Raw genomic sequence first — 22,343 nt, 5'->3', positions numbered from 1 at the left:
AGGTAACATATCACGCATATATATAACATATAACATATTCAGGTTCATATTTTCTACAAGAACATGTTTACATGCTTTGATGTTCAAAAACCCCGTTATTGTTCTCATACTTCCTGTCTGTAGATACCTTTATTCACCCTCTGTCTGAAACGCTCTGTTTTAGCACCTGTCTCTTTAAGAGACCCCTCCATAAAAAGCCACGTCTGTTTTGATTGGCTTGCAAGAAAAATATGGCACATCTTTGCAAAGGTTGCTCCAGACGGCACCCTGTAGCTGCAGTGAAGCCGATGCGGATGTTTCATAAAACTTTCATTCTCTCTACTGACCACCAGGGGGCGACTCCTCTGGTTGTATAGCAGTCTATGAGAAAATGACTCTACTTCTCTCTTGATTTATTACCACAGTAAACATTGTGAACATGAGTTTATGGTCTCAATCTCTAGTTTCAAGTCTTCTTCAATACAGAATGATGTTCATTTCGTAAATTATGGTCCATTTAGAGTCAAACAGACCATAAAGCAGCGTGTGCTTTAGGGCGGGGCTACTGTGATTGACAGGTCTCTGTTGCTACCAGAGATGTATACGGCATTTCTACGTCACTCCTCCGCATTCCAAATATAGTAACTTCCATTTATCACTTGCAAAAAAACAACAACATGGAAATGACCGTAATCCAAGATGGCGACGGCAAAAATCGCTGAACTTGAAGCTTCAAAAGAACAGTCCACAAACCAATGGGTGACGCCACGATGACTCAGTCCACTTCTTATATACAGTCTGTGGGTAGTTTGCAAGCCGTGGCAGGACTCAATGAGGGGCGGTATATCCTAATAAGCCTGCATGTGGCTTTGGAAGGGGGGCCGAAGCAGATTGCTTTGATGAATCAAATGTTTTCTGATCGAGACAGCATATTTCTGGTTTACCTGTTCTACAAATTATTTCCACATTCGGCAGACAGATACACAGACTGTGAGATGAATCAAATCCAGAAGGCTTGGAAAGAAGTACTTCCTCCGAATCTGATCTCTGAATACTCAACCATCTGCCAAGACTGTTGCTCTTGATGTTTCCCACACTGCACAGCTTCGATTTCATCCACAATGTGCCAACAACATTATACTAATGCATATGGTAATTGCAGTCTTCCATTCATGCTAAATTGCAGTCAATGGGGAAGAATGGCACTCATGTGTTTTGGGCTGATTTGTAATGCACTGATTCAATGAAGAAGAAAGGACCTGGTCAGCAGGACCTCTCAGGTAGCCTAGATTACAGAAACAGAAATAGATTGATGATTTTCCAATGAATTCATTGAGTCCTTTTTAAGATCATCAAACCAGCTCATGAGCATTTAGTGTAGCATCATTTCTCTGTTCTTCTTTTGATTGAGGGCACATCTTCTTGTTGTATTATTATGCTTCACATTTTGGAAGAGTCGCTCACATCTTGCATTGTTTTTGTCAAAATGATTTGCTGTGTCATCCCAGGGCTGTTTGATAACCTTTGAAAATAGGCCAAATTCAATATCAAAATGAAAGTATGGTCAAGTAAAGTACAAGTCATTGAAATAAAGTACAGTACCTGAGTAGATGTACTTAGTTACAGTCCACCACTGCTAAAACAAGAGCACAACGTTCTTCACTGATCCAGCCTCTTAATTTGGTTGATGCTGGTCACTTTCCATGAATGTATAACTTTGTATGTACCGGAACAATATAAAACTGAGTCACGACAGACTAAATATTTATTCGGCCCAGCATTTCTACACATGACCATGAGGGATGTTTAACTGCCTAATTATGCCTCAAACTGAACATGTGTAGAAGCATCTGCTTGTGATGTGCTCTGCGTTGGTCATTTAAACAGGTGTTTCCCTGATCGTATATTACATGACACTCTGGGCTGAATTATATTCAAGGAATTTCTGCTTCATTTCCCGACAGATGCAGCAAGGATGCTCGAACACTGCTGCCTCAAGACCAATTCTGACATTTAACAATACAACATTACCATGTAAATAATACACATATGATAATATTGTGTAAACTATGGAGTTTTGTATATGTATAAGAGATCATACATATATTTAAATTATTTTTAATGCTGACGCTCCACTGTATTTCTGGCTGTAATCTGTGTGAAGAAGGGGAAGTGGTAGGAATAGTTGAAGGCATGGGGTGGATGGGAGGGGGGGGGGGGGCGGGTTCAGAGATACCATGAGAATAGTGTATGTTAAGCCACAACTTCAGCCTCCTGTTAACATACAGTTACTCTAAGGCCTTTCATTTTGAAGGGTTTCATATAGACCGTTATTGTCACATACTTTATCTGCACCCCCCAACACTCCTATTTTGAGTGCAATTCATTTGCCAAAAAAAAGAGACAAAACGCACTACAAATCCATATATGATATAATATATTTATTTACATATTGCGATAATATAATTATCACAAATTATTTTGGCCACGATAATCATGTCGTGAAAATCTGATATGGTGACAGCCTTAATTGGGATAGTGTTCTTTCTACTGCATATCTTACTGTGTCTGCTTGCAGTGAATAGCAGGCCCTGTTCCATGTGCCATGATAGACTATGCTGTACGTCCTTATGTCCTCAGTCAGTGTCTAACAGGCATAAATGACAACAAGGCCCTATCGTTTTTGCTCATGCTCCCTTCTTCTTTTGTCCCCTTTAAAATCTTGATCTTTTTTTCTGTACACGTGTACTGTATGACAATGAAGGGTCCATCTATCTGTCAGCCTCTGCACCAATCGCCAGGCCTTGAGATCTTTGATGTCACGAGAGTGTTGGCATGTGACGGAGGGAACAAAGGCCCTCCTCTGTATGGTCTGTTTCCATACAGCTAGGCCCTCTCCTAATCCTACTCAGAAGAAGACAGGAGGGAGGAGCTGAGGGGCAGGGAAAAGAGACGGTCCATAATGCAAATCTTCCCATAGAATTCTACCATTTGTCTGCCATCTGTTTACTAAATATGACTTGAACTTATTGTTACATACAGTAGCTACTGTACTGTAAAGAGTTGGATTGTCCTTGTACTTTTGTTCCTCCACAGTCAACTAGCAGAATTCGGTTTCTTTTTGTTGTGGTTGCAAATGTGCAGATTGGCAAATCTGAATAGCTAACATTATGTTAAATAATGAGGCATTAGGCAAGAAAAATTAAAACTATACTGGCAGCGATGTGAATTTGCGACAGTTGGAGCACATTTTCAATAAAAGATTTGAATAGATTCGTGCCAACTGCCAGGATCCTTTTGACCCAGAGCAGCGTCTGACAGTCCGTCTAAGCTAAACTGTTGTATAGTCGAAGCTACTGTACGCTACTTTATCGAGTTTCCTTTTAGCGAAATGCTCAGACTGTATTTGAGTTCCCTCTGGTAAACAGTTACGCAGTGCATATCTGCTTTCGCCAAACGTCCCAATTTATCGTCAGGAGGCCATGAATGTCTGAACCAAATTTCATGTCAGTCCATCCCGATACATCAAACTGCAAATGTCAACCTCATGGTGGTGCCACAGGAAGAGTCAAGGGATCACCAAGGTCATAAGGATTCATCATCTGGGAACCATGCATGATTGTACTAAATGTTACGGCAATCCATCCCACAGATGTTGAGATGTTTCAGTCTGGACCTGCCGACCAACCAACCTCGCCATCCCTAGAACCACACCAGTAGAGTGGTGAAAAAATACAATGAGCTTGAATACTAAATATAATTTGAGGTCATCAAAAGTGTAACATAATCCTCAGTTTTTTAAGGTTTACATTTGCTCAACTCAAAGTTAATTTGCAGTTTTATGTGAAATCAAACTCTTGCTTTCACCAACTCAGTCTTGGATGCAGCCTTACTTTAAATGTCCTTTATGATGTGACACAACCACTGACTTAGAATATGTATTGCGCCATCTTAATCTTCCTGCAACCGCTCTTGAGGCCCCGGCAGACACAGGCCTTGCCTACGGGGCTCGCATGAGCGCCGGTCAAAGTCTCTTTCTCCTCCAAGCAGGCCATTGTTGCGGGGGATGATAAATATTTACTCTTCCCAGCTTGGCAGGGAAATGAGTGGGAGGGGAGAGGGAGCCATTGTGACAGAGGGGTCAGAGACGCTGACAAGTCAGCAGGGTCCTTCCTTCCCCACTGGCACCTAAAACCCCAATACACTACGAGGCCTCGCACCGGGTCCGACGCAATGCCGGTAATGGTTAGAGCAGTTGGTGTGTGTGTGTGTGTGTCTTATTCACACTGGGACTCCGAATGAGAGGGGATGGGGATAAGAGAAAGACAGACAGACAGTCAAGAAAACGACCACAGAAAGAGACACTTTGAAAAGGAGAGTGGAGAAGGTTCCCCTTTGAGAGCTGTTTACATGACAGACCACCAGCGGAACTCACAAGACAATAGAGCAAAGAGGATCCACAATACCAGACAATGGCGACGAAAAGAAAGGAGGCACTGGTGTTATGAATACACATGTCCCTCCGGGCTTCATCTCTCCCACTCACCCACTTCTCCACAAAAGGAACCCAATAGGCATTTTTTCCGAGGCACAACAAAACAGCCCAATTCCAGGGGCGGCCAAATTGAAATTGTCAACGTCAAAGCAACAATATTTGTTTCGTTACACTTCTTTACAAAATGAAAGAAAAAAAAAAAAGAAAAGAATATCTGCCGGTAGTGGTTTGTGGGAAACCAGTGAGAAAGAACACGAGTCAGTCCTTACCCTTTAACTCCATTAAAGAGCTCTATGGAAAGTCAGTGAGGAAATCCAAAAATGTAACCTAAAAATCCATGCGCTTGGATATCTGTTGCTGAAAGAATATTCTTTTGTGTACACACTCGCACATACATATGCAGCGGGTCAGCTTGGTGTCAGACACAGATGTAAAGGTTGGATTTCCTGCCGCTGTGATCAAAGCCGGTCGATCTTTAACAAAACCACAGCCCCTACAACAATAAACAGAGCTCAGCTTTGCGTTGATCTGAAGCCGTGCGTCCGTGCCGTGCCTTCATTTATCATTTCCTCTCCAGCTCCCTGGCTAGAAGATCTGTTTCCTGTCTGGAAACAGCTACAGAATGAACAGAGAGCTGGAGGTGAATTCAAAGCAAATGGTTCTCCGATTGTTGGCGTGAATTATACATGAGACCGGTTCAATACGTACTGTGGATCTACGAGACTGGAAGACAGATACTACGCCATATAACACGGTTTGGGTTTTACTATCAGTGTGACCTCAGGTGGTTTGTGAGTTACTCTTTCACAGACTTTTTATTAAAACAGACACATAGCAGTTAAATACATTCAGTTTACTGTCATATATGACAAAGCAAAGAATCAAATGTACACATTTTAAAAGCTGAAACAAGCAAACATAAGCATTTCTGCTTGAAAAATGGCTGAACAGATTAATCAGTCATCAAAAAGGTTTCCAAACCCTCCTCCTCTGATGGATTCATCGTTTTAACTCTAGACCTTCTTTATCTTTTCCCTCTCAATTCAGATTTTTTTAATTGTACGGTTGCAAGTATTGCAACTTGATGTCAACTATCAAACGTTGACTTCCAATGTTTGATCAGGTTCTTTGGCTTAACTTCTTCTTGACCAGATATCCTGAAATCTTGTGTAATATAAGCCTAGTTTCTATTAACACAACCGTCTGCGTCCAACACAGTTGCATTGGACAGTTGGTCACATTTTAGTCGATGAAAAGAAAGTTGCACAGCAATGTTTTTAAGCCAAATGCTAAACATCAGCGTGTGAAAATGCTACAAATGACGATATATGCGGTAGGGTGATCAACTAAGTGAGTAGGGTTCATCCTCTGGGGACCATGAACGACAATGTTTCCTGAGAATCCATGGAATAGATGTTAAGATGTCAGATGAACAAAAAAGAAAGCCTTCAATGATGTGGATTACATTACAACCATCATCGTGCAGAGCAAAAACTTGGCGGGACATCTAATATGAGTCCAATATCCAAGAACACAATGATGACGTGAGCATCTGTAATGAAGACACTGATGATCCCATCCGCTTCATTAAACTAACATTCAATGCGCATACGGTATATTTTCCCCTGAAGTCAAACCACATGTATTGTGTCTCATATTTTTTTGGCAAGTAAAGGATGATAAAGCTGCCGACATTCAGTAAAGTAATCACGCTTCTGCTCCAAAACGTAAGTGACGCGATGCGGAAGCCCCAATCCGTGCAAAGAAAGAGATGAACTGGCCATAGAGTCACTGACAGAATTGGACAAATATGTGGGCTAATAGTTATTATATGCTGACAATCAATTTCAACAAGTTAAAAATATTTGGAAAACCAATTCTGAAAAGCATCTGTTATTGTTCACAAAGCAGGACTGTGTATATGAAAATGTTGAACCAATAACAGTTATTCATCACATTTACTGTCCCTTGATATGAATATGTGGTTTCAAAGTTGATCAAAAATCAAACTGTGGACGCATTTCAAGTGAAATCATATTCTGCCTGGAGAGCCACCTCCAACTGAGCATGTGCACTGATGTCATTTCACTCCACCTGTGTCTTGTTACATGGAGGGGCGGCGCCCGATCACATCAACAAACGCAACAGATTATTAAAAATCAACAAAGCAGAAACTTCAACGAAGACATCATCCCGCACCGTCGCAGCTGACGCTTCTAATGAAGTGAGAAAAAAGAAGAAGAAAAGATGCGCTATTGTCTGCCAACATGAGGATTGTAGGACATGAAACGGCTGCCAGAGGCGTCTTCACACAGACGCACCGTAGCAGAGATAAACATCTCCCAACCACTCATCAGCCTAATAAAGCCCGGTGGATAACCGGAGGCCTTGGATGACGGAGCAGCAGTGACTTACAGCTCTCCACGATCAAAGTTAAGAGGGCTGTGTTTGTCTGTGTGTACAGCCCCACTGTACAGTCTGCCTAGTAATCAGGGGTTCCCATGCACTAGACAGTCAACACAGCTGCCGGCAGAGCAGGGAGTGGAGGATCACTGGCTGGTGACTGGCAGACTGGTTTGAGTCAGCAAGCTAAGGAGCATTAGGACCAACCACCAAATCCTTCATGAAGGCTTTTTAAAAATAAAATATTATTTCCCTCTCGCCACCTTCTTTTGGTTGTTCAATCAGTCATTTGGTATGCGTCGTGTTTATTTGCCCCGTCCGTTGTTCCACTGTTGAATGAATCCATCTGAGAATGATAGTTTGAACGATTTGGAAAAGAAGAAATCCAAGTCACTTCATCAGTCACGATCAGGGGGAAACGGATTACATTAGTTTCTACATCAACATGTGGACATTGTTATTTTTTTAATGGGACATTTTGTTGGTTTGTTGTCGTTTATTTTACATAAAACTTAAAACTCACCTGCGTTGCTTCAGATATGAAGTGATACATTAAATAGAATTGTGTATTTGTGTACGGGGCGACCGTGGCTCACTGGGTTAAGAGGGTCGTCTGGCAACCGGAAGGTCAACAGTTGTACATGACAATAAAATCCTAACTTCCTTTTTAACTTCCTAAATCCAGTGTGAGTAACAGATCCATGGGTTTTGGGGCTTTTCACATGCCAGAACACTGCAATAACAATAATAATGTTGGGGGAGTGGCTTTGGAGTGAGGCCTGATGGGTCACGGCTCAGTGTTGATGACTTGGAGACTCTCTTTTGGAGCTAGTGCTGCTCGCTGCTGGGCAGGGTGTTTAGGTTGGATCATCTAAAGAATCTAGCAAACTCTTGCTAGCCTAGCTTTAATGTTAGTACCGTAGATCTGAGTCAATAGACCCGCTACTGTAAAAAACTTCTTGAATACAAATAAACCTAATCCAAGATTTCAATCTTACTGCAAAGGGTTGTAGCCCAAAAAGGTAATAGTTAGTCACTTGGACTCATGTGGAGCATTGAACATTGCATTGAGTAAAGTTAATAATTCGACTAATGGTATAATTTGTTGATCACGGTTACTTTTTAGATCTTTTACCAACTACCTCAAATTACTTCCCTCGTGCAACCGCCGCTTTATTCCCCTGTAATTTCGGTCTACTTGATTATGACCACAATTTCCTGTTGGAAATGATGACACTCTGCGGAGGGAACACATGCGGAGGAAAAGTCGCAACGCCGCCAAAAAAACAGAATAATTAACGATTATTATTTGCAGATTTCCACTTTATGACCTGGCTTACACGGAGCAGGCCCCGGACTAAGGTCAGTGTTTACTTCCTCCAGAGCTGCAGAAAGCTTCTCAAAAAGGTTGTGCAGTCCGTTAGAAAGGGAGAGAAGCTGGGCCGGGCAGCGCCGAGGCCTGCAGCCGGGCAGGATCAACTACAGACGCTGTCCGTGTTACAAAGCAGCCACAGCTGCTCCGTTCACGCTGCTCTCAAAACGCACCGATGATTACAAACACACACACACACACACACAATAATAAATGAAGGCAGGCACGCCTACATTAAGCATTTACACAAGTGCACGCACAACAAGGTGCACGAAAGGGAACGAAACACGAACAAATCCCTGTAAACTGAATGCATCTATTCTATGCATGTACGCACCCCCCCCCCACACACACCGGTGTGCATGTGTTCCCTGCATGACAAGGCAGCCAATGTAAAGGTATGAGGAGGGAGGACAGACTGCCGTCCAACTTGAACCCGCTGAGGCTCTGAACAGAGAGAGTTGTTGAGCTGACTGACGCGGCCCTGAAAGCCTTTCAGCAGGTCAGGTCACAGCGAGCCGAGAGACGGATTGAGTGAGTGTGAGAGAGAAATGTGTGTGTGTGTGTGTGTGATCACTTGTGCATGCCAGGCTGCACTGCTGATTTCAGGGTTCAGATTTATACTTCAACATGAAGTCATGTGTTGGGAGGAGGTAAAGGGAACTGTTGATACTATTTTTCTTGGTGGGGATAATTTGTGAACAGTCTCACTCCATCGCACGCAGCCGCGACCACAAATCATCCAACAAGCGGGTTTCGAGTGTAAAACGACCCTGGATTGACCCCAGATTAGCGTTAAAACGTGGCTGAGAGATAGATGCATGCCCCCCCCCCCCCTGATACGGTCTACTTCTTCACCCCTCGCTCACTGACCCAGCTGTAGCGAGGTGGAGAACAAACATCCTCACCTTTTACCGGAGGCTTGTCTGGACTCGCCAGACAGAGGCGTGGGTGGGGGGTTCCTAACTCTCTCCCATGTTTTCCTTCATGTTCGGCTGCTTGTGATCAAGGGATTCTGATTGAGGCTTAGTGACCTCAGCCCGTTAAGTTAGTGAGTACGGCGCATAGCCAAGAGGGGGGGTTATGCTCCCTACAGATGGCAACACCAAAAATCAGGAACTGATGTGTTGGGCGGGGGGATCTGTGTAACAATGACGCCCATGTCTATAATGCATTATAAACACACTCATAATGTGTTATAATCTGCTTATAGCACTGTATCAATATAGTTATAGGCTCTCATAGATATTCCTAATGCTTTATAACAATAATCATGGAATACTTCATAACTGCCTGTGACACGCTGATTTTAGAATTTTTCATTATAATGAATTGTAATTCCCATAGATGTAATACGTTATAATTTACTCTAAGTGGTAATTCTTTGCTTTGGTAAAGTGAGCTGTTGCATAGATTTAATGAGACTTTTTTACTTTACTTAAAGCAAACAGTGAGTAACTTATAATCACATTATGATGCACTATAAATATGCTTGTAATGCATTAAAAAAATAGATTTAATGTATTGCAACTGTGGGAACTATAACAAACTATGATCCTATGATCCTTAAGTCATAAGGATCCTTAAGTGCTTATGATTATCGCTTTAAAGCATTATGTACATCTACGAGTGCTTATAATTAGGATTATACAGTGCAATAAGCAGATTATAACACATAAGTGTGTTGCTAAAAATGTATTTAATTCATTAAACATTGGGTTACACCTTTCTGTGGACAATGTGATCTACTGTAAGGTCCAAGCATGGGCCACAAACAGCAGTCGTCAATGTGTCCATCATGACTGTATGCGTGATGTAGATTATGTGTTTAAAGAGGAGATGATGCAGTAACTCGTGTATCACGGTGTCACATGTCTTACCTGTAGGATGACAAAGGACCATGCTCTGCATCTGTTCATGCGCTCAGACTCTCAAACTCCGCACAGAGACACATTCATCTGTAAAGAGACACAGAGATAAGACTCATCCGTCATTGTTTTTTTCTTTTTCACGATACATTAAAAACCAAGGACCAAGACTTGGCAAACAAAGATTCCGCTGCACTGGAGTTAAGGATCAACAGCACTGGAGCAAGCATGTAGAAAGTAAAACTTCAGCGGTTACGTTTGTACTTTAACTACAGGACAAAATATATATGTACTGTATATATATTGCATAAAAGCAATTCAAAGCTTTCCAGCTTCAAACAGTAGCCTGCAAAACAAGTGATGGAGGAGAATAAAGCAGGGTATGCTTTAGGGCAGGGATTCCCAAAGTGGGGTGCGCGCACCCCTGGGGGGTAGCTGCCTCTAGGGGGTGCGCGAGAGGAAAAGTGTAATGGCGGTCTGATGGTGTAATAATATTAAATATTTAAAAAAAATGTAATTTTAATTTAAAAACTGTCAGGTGGGACATCTGAAGCTATCAGTCGTAAAAGAGGAGAGGGACAGAGAGAGAGAGAGGAATCGGAGGCGAGGGGAACGGAGAGGTGCGTTGGGGAGAGACCGGGAGAAGAAATCGAGCCAGAGTCAGAGGAAGATGAGACGGAGGAGACTGGGAAAAAAAGAGGAAAATGATGAAAAGTATGTGTGTCTGGGCTTCACTTGGATTGGCAACGCAGATTCCCCAAAGCCACAGTGCGTGGTGTGCAGCGAGGTTCTGGCTAACAGTCTGAAGCTCTTATTTACGTCGCCACCTGAACACCAAGCATGCCAGTGCAAGTCAAAAGCCCCTTACATTGTTTATATCGAAATTGGAGGAGTTACAAAACAGCCAAAAACAACTGGAGTCTCATTCATGTGTTGGGTCTATAAATGACGCACTACGGGCTTCATATCTGGTTACAGAATAGCGAGAAAGGGGCTACCGCACACAATCGCCGAAGACGTGAGCTTGCCAGCTGCCAGAGAGATGGTGGAATGTATGATTGGGGGGAAAGAAGCAAAAAAGTTGGACATGATCCCGGTGTCCAACAACACTGTGTCGCCGCATCGATGCTTTGTCCGAAGACATCCTGGCTACATTAGTCGCTCATTAATTGTAAATGAAATGTGATAATCTGCCTCTGAGCCTGTGCGTGTGTGCTCGCATCCGTATTGCTCTTTAAAAGTGACGCCTTGTGTCACTGAAAGTTATTGAAACTTTGTTGCAGTGTTTCAGGGCGTTTTCACACCTTCAGTTAGTTTGCTTTGTTGCAGTTGCTCCTTTGTTCGGTTTGTGTTCACACTGCAACATTTAACAGCGGACTAAATCTTGTAAACAAATGCCACGCGCGAGCAAACTGTTCTCTCATTGGTCCGATTCTTATGCGGCTATGAAGGCTTAAAAGGCTCTGTTGCTTCTTTTTTTTAATTTTTTTTATTAAGGGGCGGGGGGGAGGGTGCGCGAACCCGGTCGGGATGTAGAAGGGGGTGCGCGGCCTAAAAAGTTTGGGAACCGCTGCTTTAGGGCGTGGCAACCCTTTCAGTGAGTCTTCAGTTCATGAAAGTTAACTAACATTTTGGTCCCCTAAACAAAATCTTGTTCAGCGTTCGGAAGTGCTTAGCTCTAAGGCAGGGGTGTCAAACTCATTTCCACTCTGGGCCACATCAGCATCACGGTCGCCCTCAAAGGGCCGGTTGTAACTGTAAGACTGTATAACTAACTTCTCCCTAACATGTTGTTAAATAACTCTCTGCATTTGATTATTTTTTATTCAAGTGTACAAATATTGTACATGCAGTTATATAAATGAAAAATGATATTTAAACACATTTCTGTTATTGTAACATAAATCATTTTAATTGAGGGTTAATAAACCCACATGACTCTATCAAAGATCAAACTATTAAAGAAAATAACAAAGACAAATATCAAACACAAGTTATGACATTAACTTTGTTCAAAGCTGTTTGTGTCACCTCTCTGCATCACTAATGTTCCTCCCTGTCGTCGTCCTGTGCATGGCAGCTTCATCCAAGAGCTGCTCACTGAGAGTCAGGTCTGATGAACATGGATAGATGCTCTGTATCCGTGTTGTCTGTGCTTTCATCAACAGCTCATTAGAAACACAAGTACCTGCTCGTCTCTTAGCTGCTGTGTTGTTAGATTGCTGCTAGTTCATCAACTCGGTCTGCGATGGTGTTTCTTCACAAACTGACATTTGTAAAAGTCTGTATCTGGTCGGAGCTCTGCTCACACACCTTCAGCATGCACTGGGCTGTAGCTGTGTAAATATTTTCTGCTGTGATTGCAGTCTGCCTTTTGAATTCTTGGACAATTTGATGTTTTTCTTGGAGGCTAAATTTTGCTCCGTGTTTGGTGTCAAAATGCCGACTTGAATTATATTCCTTACATTACATTTTCTTCCCTCTGCATCAATGTTTCTCTTCGTAGACATATTGGGATTATTTGTCAATCTTTTTCAACTCAATCGTTGGAAAATCTCTTTTCGGGCTGTTGCCTCTCCTGTCCACCTGTTGTGATAGTTTTAATGTCGGTACACAGACAACTTTCTATCTCAAAATTACGACCATGGGGATACTTTTATTTTCAAGTCTAACTTAATTATTTTTCCAAAAAAAAAAAAGTTTTTGTTTTTTTTGCTGGTGTGTTCGCGGGCCACATAAAATGACGTGGCCTTGAGTTTCACACATGTGCTCTAAGGCTACGAACGAAAGCCTTCAAAACACACTGACCCTCCACCTGAAAGGTCACACCACTGAAGGCTCCCCTCAGTCCCTCAATAAGGTCTGAGGGGGTCACTTAAGGGTGACGGGACATCACTGACAGTATTTTATAAAAAAGGCTGGAGGTGGTGAAGAGGATGAAAGAGGTGAAAGAACCAGGGTACTTCATCCCCCCCCCCCCCCCCCCCGCCTGTGACGCCAGTCCAGGAAAGTACCAGTAGCCTAATAAGGTTATGATATTTCCTTGAGTATGTCAAACGGCTCTGCAGAACAGAAGGCCATTCAAAGCCGATATATGGTCCACATCACCAATTACCACGGTGTGCGTCGATAGGGAGAAGATGAAGAGAGTGGTAGCAACAGAGGGAGTTCAAATGTGGACAGATGAGGAGAGGAGGGACTTTCAGCCAATTTAGAGTAACGACCTCGGGTTGCAGGGACCGAGTTCACTATGGTATATGGTCTCCGACAGTGTTTTAAAGATCACAGATCAGCAAGTTGCAAGAGCAGGTCATGACTGAAACATATGGGTTAAATTGGCAGGGGGGTATTACGACATCTGATGCAACTCGCGTCTGTAGTATATTTTACACAGTACTGTAATTTCCTCTATGTAGAGAAGGGTTCCGAATGTCTTCGGAACGTCTTCGGAACCCTTCGGAAGGGTTCCGAATGTCTTCGGAACCCTTCGGAAGGGTTCCGAATGTCTTCGGAACCCTTCGGAAGGGTTATGTTTTTAGAAGACGCTGTACAGTCATATTTTACTCTTGAAATGATCCCTTTTTTAGTTAAAAGGGATCTCCAGCAGATCATCGGAGCCTGAACCCGAGGATGTCTTTGGAAAGTCGGGGTCATGACCCTGAAAGAAGTGACGGACTTGGATAACAAAGTCCTCAAAAAGTCCTAGAATAGATTTTGACTGATGATTTCTGACTAATCAATAGCTAAACGAACGCCCCTATCTTTAAAGGAAGGAATGGTTTCCTACAAGAAATGAAAACACCAGGACGATGGTCGAGTGAAAGTGCTGCCTGTAGTGGAGGACGGTGAAAAGAAGGAACTGTTGAAGATGAGGAGGAGGTTATAAAAGAGGGATCAACAGGACGAAGCCAAATAAGACAAGAAATATCTTCAGAATAATAGAGAATCGTCAATGTGGATTCTTTCCTTTGTCCTCCAGTGTTGCTTACTATGAACACGAGGCATCGGTGTGTTGGAGTGGAAAGGCCCAGGCCTCCATGCTGGTTTAGTCCCAGAAAGACCCTCATTAATTCGCATGCAACCATTTCGCCGAAAATTCCCATCTACCCCAGGCCAGTGGTGAGCCCATGGCCGAGCATGTGCACACCAATTAATCCAATGGCTCGAGTCACAGTCTGCTCTCATTTCCAAAGGAGTCAATCAAAAGCCGGGGATTGGAGTCCAGAGTTCTTCCTCCCAATACCGAACCCCCCCTTCAAAACGTTAAGTGTAAAAAGGCAAAGACACTAAGCTTTGAAACTCGTTTGTTTCCCAATAATGGGCTGAAAGATACTACTCCCCCCAAAATTCCTGCCTCTCCACAATTCTGAAAATGTTCCCTTTTGAGCCGGGGAGGACGCAAACAATCTGTTGATTCAGTGGCGGAATCCTTTCCCCCCTAAGCCGCTATTTGCTTTAGCGGCGATGACACAAGGGGAGGAATTTGAGCAATGCCTGTGTATCGTAGACTCATTTCCTCAGAGGGAGAGCCGTCTCCAGACAGAAGAGACAGCGGTGAAGTCGGCTTTAGTCCCGCACCTCTGGCTCCGGGGTCGCCCAGCGTCCTGTAGACATGTAACACGCTGCTGTTTCCATGTCAGTCACACACTCACGTATTCTAACCCTTATTCATAACAAGCGGCAAACGTGTAATGGCACGAGGCATCCATACACTTTCAATCAGTCACGGAACTATGTTTTCCAACGACCTCGTAGGACTCACGGATGAAAGGCCGTCACTCCTCGCTTGTTTGTTTTGACTGAATGATGAGCGGCCAGCCAATCGCTGGCTATCGAGACGATGAATTCATCCCCTCCCAACAACCTTTGAGCGCGCCCTGATCCCCGCTCTTTTTATCATTTCCAAAGATCATGTTGTGTTGTACTTCGCAGGAACGACTGCCTGCTTACGGGATTCCGAAGGGCTTACCGCCTCTTTCTGCACAAATGGAAGTCTCTCCCGATTTGTAAGGGATCAAAGTGGCCTCGGAACTGCGCCGCTTCCAAGTTTAAAAAAATGAAAAGCGTGAAAAGCCAGAGATTGCACTCTCTCTCGCTCCACGATGTGATCGAGTCAAACTGAAGCAGCCTCGAGATAAAACTTTGCTTCAACAGGAGATCAACGCCGCTTCGCCATTGGGTGCCCGTTCTCCCTCACTCTCTCTGGCCCTCCCTGATATTTTCCACTGCTGGGTCAATGATGTGTCATACTAGTGAAATGCTGAGAGCAGTTTAAATAGCATTGAAGGATGCCCTTTTTTCTCATTGTGCTTCAAAGTCAATGAACAAAAAAAGGAAGAGAAATGGAGTGGGCTGTGCAACAAGATTAGCAATCTTTGTACTTGGTGGATGGCAGCCAAAAAGCATCTACCCGCTCCTCTCTCCACTTGTGTCTTTTTTCAGCTGTTCATTTTCATGCCAGATGTGTAAATTGCTTCTGAAAGTCACACAGGAGCTCATACGGGACCATTCGGATTTTAAATGCCAAAGAAAAAAAAAAAAAAAAGCATGTATCAAATGACATAGGATATCAACACGGTAGATCTCCAGTGATAAAAGCAGTGGAGTATGGAGAGAGAGAGAGACAGAGAGAGAGACAGACAGAGACAGAGACAGAGACAGAGAGAGAGAGAGAGAGAGAGTAAATGGCAACAGCAAGGATAGACGGGCTATGGTAATGTGGACTAAACTAATTAAAAGATCACAGGATGAGGTCGTTGGGGTTATTTACATTAAAACAGACAATTAAACTGATAAGGAAAAAACATTTTATTTTCATTTAAATAATTGCTTCGATTTAAAAGCATTTAAATTATGCATCATAAGCTGTTTTGAGCGAATGTTAGGAGGTTAACAAGACATCATTCTCTGTCTAAATGTATTTTATACAGTATTGCTGTGAGAACATTAATTTACAGGATTACATTTGAACACATGGCAACATTATAATTTACCTTCACTCAATTCTTATCTTTACCGAATAGAGCTTGAACGCATCATTCTATAACTCAATGTACCCTCCGTTAACGTTAGCCGCTAGCTCCGTAGTTTAGCCAAGCAGGACATCTTTTTTGCTAAAAACTACATTTTACAAGATTACATTTGAACACATCGTGATAACGTTGCATTTGACCTTCACCCAAAACTAATTTTTACTGTTTGGAGCTTGAAGGCGCCATAATGTAACTCAATGCAACGTCCCTCCATTAGCTGTTAGCTCCGTTATAAGCAGGACTGCTAGAGAGCGACGAGCCGGTGACAGTGATTACTCAGAGCAGCATGATGGGAATGAATTACAATATAATAATAATCTCCCGATTCCATATTCTTCCCGAATATTGGCCCCTAAAACGGACAACATTTATTTATCACTTGTCCGATCGCACAACTGAATGAGTCATTCCACTTTCCCGACACAGAGTTTACTTGTGTTCATGTCAAGTTAATGTGTCTGATAAGTTAATCTGATATCATCAATAAATAACTTATTAACATGAAAACTATTTGCAAAGTTAACTCTAAAGCTCCTATTCTGAATACATTTTCAGACAGCAGCATTTTCTCAAAGACCCCGTAGAATCTGATAAGATGGGAAGGCGACACCTGAGGAGAATCAGTCACAGAGATTCATCTTCCGTTGATGTTTTCTGTTTCTCCGGTGAAAGGGCGAATGGGCGTCGGAGCGGGCCGGGCCACACGAGGCGGCGGCCGTGCAGCTGGTCCTGTGTGCCTTGGTGCCGTCACTGTTTGTGTTCCCAGGAGAGGCGGACAAAGCGCTTCCAGGTCGCCCGCTAACCTGCCCTCCTCATTACCAAAGGTCATGCTGCTGGAGCACAAGGCTGACCTCTCATGCCAAAGGTCACTTAGAGAACGGGGGGGGGGGGGGTTAGGAGGAGAAAGAGGAGCGGGGAAGGTGAGACCATCCTCCGGTCTCGTCCCTCACTTTCATTTAACCATTTCTCTCTGGATTGACACTCCTGAGTCGCACTACCTGGACTGCCTTGAGACTCTTCTTGAGGCCAAAACCTGAGAATAATCTGATTCAAATTCTCCAAATAAAATTCTTCATCTTCTATGTGGATGTCCAATCCGTGTTGATGGTGAATGTAGTCCGGTGAAGAAATAAATGCCCCAGTGTGAGCTTTATTGACCGCCACAGCTGATCTGCCCTGCTGCAGTGCTGTGCCAGAATACAATTTCACAACATCCGACAGATAAACTAAATGAATTTGCGTAAAGTCAAGAACGAAATTTTCTTACACCCAAACTGAAAAATATGCAGACTCTGCGCGCTGTTAGCTTTCTGTTAGCATCGGAGGACAAGTCGGCATTTGCTCTCTGGTCCTCACCAGCTGTATCCTCCCCACAGTCAGCCCAGCTTGGAGCCGCTTCTCTTTGGCTGAATATCCCAGTGTGCCACAACCTACACTGTAAAAAAATCCTCATCCATAACACTCATATTTTTGGATGCCGTATCTGCTTTTGGAAACGTAACACAAGCGACGACAACAAGAACGTTTTTCTTCTCCTACGAACCCATTTCCAGGTTCAGTGTTTGGCCTGTGGACCAGGCTGGGCTGAATGCCGATAGATGGCATTGCTCTTTAAGATCACAGCGAGCTCATTAGCTCTGGCCCGCTGTTGCGTTCACTCAACCCAGACCGAAGACGTGACCGGGTGGAGAGTCAAAAAGAGGGTGGGAGAGGAGGGAGGGGTGCGAGGGAACCGATACGTTTCCTCGGATAAAGCAGAGCCTAATAATGACTTCCTGTGTTTAGCCTGGAAAACTAAACGGAGAGGCGCCGCGCACGACGCTGCGAGCAGTACGTACAGTAGACATGATGGGGTTGGGTGTATGTTTGGGGGGTGGGGGGTTACAACATCTGGATCTTGTAGTCTTTGGAGATTCTGACTGTCTCTCCATTGAGCAACGACCCATCCATGCTCCATCCCTAACCCCTCTCTGTCAGGACCATGTGAGAACTCCAGACTGCCAGACAAAGTGCCAACAGTTGAACATGAACGTGGAATATGCAGAAAACACAGTAGCCCTTAACAAGGGGCCATGCTGAAATGTGATTGAATGTGTCAGCAGGTCGTAAAAAGCCCCTCACCCCCTCAAGATCAATGTAATTATCAAAGCTTTACGTGGAGGACTTTCCGGACTGGGGAGTAAGGAGGAGGAGGAGGAGGAGTTTAACCCAACGAGCGGAGAACAAGCGAGGTCTTCCAGCTGCCTTCCATCAGTGGACGACAGAAAGAAAGACAGGGCGAAAGAAAAAGGGGGGGGGGGGTTCTGTAACACCTGCAGCGGGGTGCCAGCAAACATTCCTCGCTGCTCCAGCCCCTTGGTGATGCACTCTATAAATCCTTCTGATTAGCTACAGTAGTGAGCCTAAGTGCCACTTACATCAAACCCCCAGAGGGGCATGTGTTGCGACCCAAAAAGCTTTGGAAATGTGTTGTAGGCCCAAGTGATTATCCCCAAAACAAAGCTAGTTGTGTTTCTCTAATAAGAGAGAATGTTGGGAGGAAGGGCGATGATGGCAGCGTAGTGAGCCTGACAGCAGGTTCACAATTATACACCATTTGTTGAAGAATCCACGAGAATCGGGAGAAATAACTCCCCCCGCTATTAAGCTATTAGGTTGACTTGGACTAATAGTAAGTCCATTATGCTGTAGCATTCTGGGAAGACTTCACACCAAAACAAGACACACAGATGTGCATGTAGGAGCTACGCCGATGTTTTCATACAGTGAATGTGAAAACCGCATAGTTGTGCGGCGTCTGCTTTTGCTCCAAAAGCTAAATATTCGCCGATGCATTTATCATGTTTTCAAAGCTTCTCGGGGAAGGAGGGATGCTGGGAATCGGACTCAAAGCGCCGTCACTGAAAGAAATGCACCAATGCGCGACACGCCGGGGGAAAAAAAGAAATGCCATTAACATTAACCTGAAACGCTGGTCAGTGGATCAATGAGCATGTGGAGGACCCCGGAGATCAGGTCCACCATGTGAAGCAGCAGGCCCGGCTGTCTAGAAAGCCGCGTGCTCACGGTAACAGCAGGGATGGCACGGCTCTGGTCCGACCTGCCAGAGGACTGTTGACAGCTGATGCAGACCAGACCCACGTGCACTCTGACACGTAAAGAGAGCAGTATTTCTACATCCAGTCAGTTCCCAAATTTTGAAATCTGTATCAGCCTCAAATATCAAGCATTGATTTGGGATACGACAAATATATAGTATTGGGGCTATATAACTAAAACCTGCACTGTCAACATTACTAAAGAACGTGTACTTCTACATATAGAACTCTCCTGTTGACGAGGACCGCCATTGATGCACATAAATGTTCATAATCCATTGAATGATCCATTGAATGATCTACATGTGGTGAGTGTAGTTTTTACACGCTCGTTGTCACTTTCAATATCAGCACAAGTAGAACGATTCATAAAGAACATTTCACACGTCCTGTATCATACGTCTCAGTCTCTGTTGGTTCTTCAAGTGTTAATGTGGAGTCTTCAGAAAGACTGGGGACAGTATGGCATCATCAAACCTCGACCCCAACAAAAAGTATGTGTTCGTATACACAGAGTATAAGGAGAGGAACAGACGTGCATTCTCACACACACACACACACACACACACACACGGAGTGAAACACTCTGGAGTCGGCCTTGACAGCTGAGGACATCCTCACTCCTGAGAGGACGCACGTCTGCGCTGGCAGCCGGGGACGATCGAGAGAGGAGTCCTGCAGGGTGAGGTAAGACCTGCCAAGAGTCCTGTGCATTCTGCTGCACGTGTATGGGCTCTGGTGCTTCTAGCCACACACACTAATGGGCCCGCTTTCTTAAGACGACGGTGAAGCAACTAACTGGTCTTAAGTGAAGAGACACACAAAGACAGTCATATTTATAATCATTTCTAAATGAAAAAAGCCGTTTTTTCTAATTTCAAAATCCCAAAATTGATCCAGCAAATCATTCAATCCGATCCACAGCCATTTAATGAAAGCTTGTTAATGATCCAAACATTTCATGTCCGTTCGTTCCTTGCGTGAACTTAAGCACACAGGAAAATAAAAAGATATTCTGTTTCCAGTAATCGCCCGCAGTTTGTATTGAATAAGTGATCTCTGGTTAATGAGGCCGAAAAAAAAAAAAAAATGAAATAAAATCTGTGTTGATAGTTAGTACCATGCTTTGAACTGCAGCAGACATAGGCAACTGAGAATAATGATAGAATGATATATTATGTCATTAGACTGTGGCGAGACAACAGTTTCAAATAAAGCAGATTCCAGTAGTTGATAAATTGATAAGCTGAGCGACTGAAAATGAATCCGAAGCGTTGATCATCTATTCATCATTTGTTACTATTTCTTTTCGGCAAAAATGGCAAAAATTCACTGGTTTCCCTCCACAATGTGTTTGTTTTCTACAAAACTGAATTGAAGATCTTTTAGTTGAGAATAGAACTGGTTGATTAATAATCAGTGATGAAAATGAAATAAGATATGGAAGGAAAAAAAAGTGCAGGAATGGAAACTGCAATAAAAAAGAAATGAAAAAAACCAAACGAGTACAACATCGTGCCTCTACCCAACACAGTGTAGCAGTGAACCACAGAGACCATATAGAGCGAGGACCATGAGTAAATGTACCCCAACACAGAGGCCAGGCAGACAGCCTGGCCAGAGCCTTAAGTGTGTGTGTGTGTGTGTGTGTGTGTGTGTGTGTGTGTGTGTGTGCCATATGGGATTGTTTGCATGCAACGTTATATGTGTCCATATAACGTTTGTCAAACTGGCACGCACATGGCTTTTGTCCATTTTAATCCACGTGGAAGAAAGGAAACTCGCTGGCAGAGACAGACAAAATATCTGGTTCTTCAAGAGGCAAAAAACAGACACGGAACTCAATGTTAACAAAATTACAACACATTTAAATCTCTAAACCGCCACCGACGATCTGCAAAACACAACGGCTGCAGTACTTTTTCTGAGGAGAGGAAGAAGGACGAGGTTCAGGATAGGGCGAGAGAAGACAAAAAGATAAGAGGGTGGACAAGAGGGAACGAGGTGGACGGGGACCACGAGACAGGGAGGGAGGGAGGGATGTTAAACCGCTCTGCTTAGCAGCAGCTCAACAGTTAGCCTTATAGCACGGTTTACGGATGGGCTCAAGCTACGCAAAAGTCTCCATCAAGTGACACAAAAAGGAACGTGTGAGGCCTCCTCCGTCCCTCCATCCCTACCTGTCCCTCCACCTCTGTGCAGTGAGCCAAACAACGGACCCCTCCAGGGTCAGCGGCTTGGGCCAAGGCCAAGATCTCTCCCTCTCTCCCTCTCTCCCTACCTCCGCCCCTCCCTGGGAGCACCTCCCCACCCCTACGAACCCTCTCTGGTTTGTGTCAGTCTAATGAACAGTCTCTTAACTGTTCCGCGGCAGATGGAACCCTGGGAGGATTTACAGCACGCGCGCACAGAGAGAGAGACAGAGAGAGAGACAGAGAGAGAGAGAGAGAGAGAGAGGGGAGAGGGCAGTTAAGTTGAAGAGGGGAGTGCGGAATGCACCCTCGCAATGTTCCTCCTCTGACCAACGAGCCAAAAATATGCCTTACATTTGCACATTTTTCTAATTTATCTCTTATTGAATTAATGTTTCAGACTCCTGGACGCCTTTCAGGAGAATAAAGCAGAAGAAGAAGAAAATAAAACCAGAGTGAGCCAGAGACAGATAGATGGACAGATAGAAGAGTCAGAGGAAGGATGATGGTGATGATGATAATGATGATGGGACATCATATGCTGATGGCATTGGGAGCACAGCCCTGTGTCCACCTACCCAAGCTGAACTCCAGCCAATAGGAAGCTATTTAATCATATTTTACATCAGCCACATTTCTCCATGAGGTCATTAATAAGCAAGGTTCAGATGCATGTTCAGTATACATAGTTAAGATCTGGCCTCAATGCAGCAGCTGATACTAATGTCAATATTTAGGTACAAGTACCTCATAACTGATATTAGGTAGAATACTCATCGTTTACTTGAATATTTTTTTATATTTTATCAATGAAGGTTTTCCATATTGACAATTAAAATAGATCTGCTGATAGATTAGATGCATCATTATAGATAAAACTATGAAGTACAAAATAAACATTCCA

At 43.7% G+C, this 22,343-nt stretch overlaps 1 protein-coding gene across 3 annotated transcripts in view; it reads right to left on the bottom strand.

The window, feature by feature from the left end:
- disp1 (dispatched homolog 1) overlaps window positions 1-22,343 on the bottom strand; it is an 81,857-nt gene that overhangs the window by 46,045 nt on the left and 13,469 nt on the right. For 2 of the 3 annotated variants that reach the window (XM_079290323.1, XM_079290326.1), the window contains exon 3: window positions 10,130-10,207. The exons of the other annotated variant lie outside the window; for it this stretch is intronic. The gene's annotated coding sequence lies outside the window, so the exon portion shown is untranslated. The remainder of the gene's footprint in view (window positions 1-10,129; window positions 10,208-22,343) is intronic. 3 annotated transcript variants of the gene reach the window in all.

Source organism: Melanostigma gelatinosum (genome assembly GCF_949748355.1).
Source record: "Melanostigma gelatinosum genome assembly, chromosome: 19".
In the NCBI taxonomy this organism is placed as follows: Eukaryota; Metazoa; Chordata; class Actinopteri; order Perciformes; family Zoarcidae; genus Melanostigma; species Melanostigma gelatinosum.
Note: the sequence above shows the minus strand (reverse complement) of the source record. Positions and strands in the feature narration are given on the sequence as shown.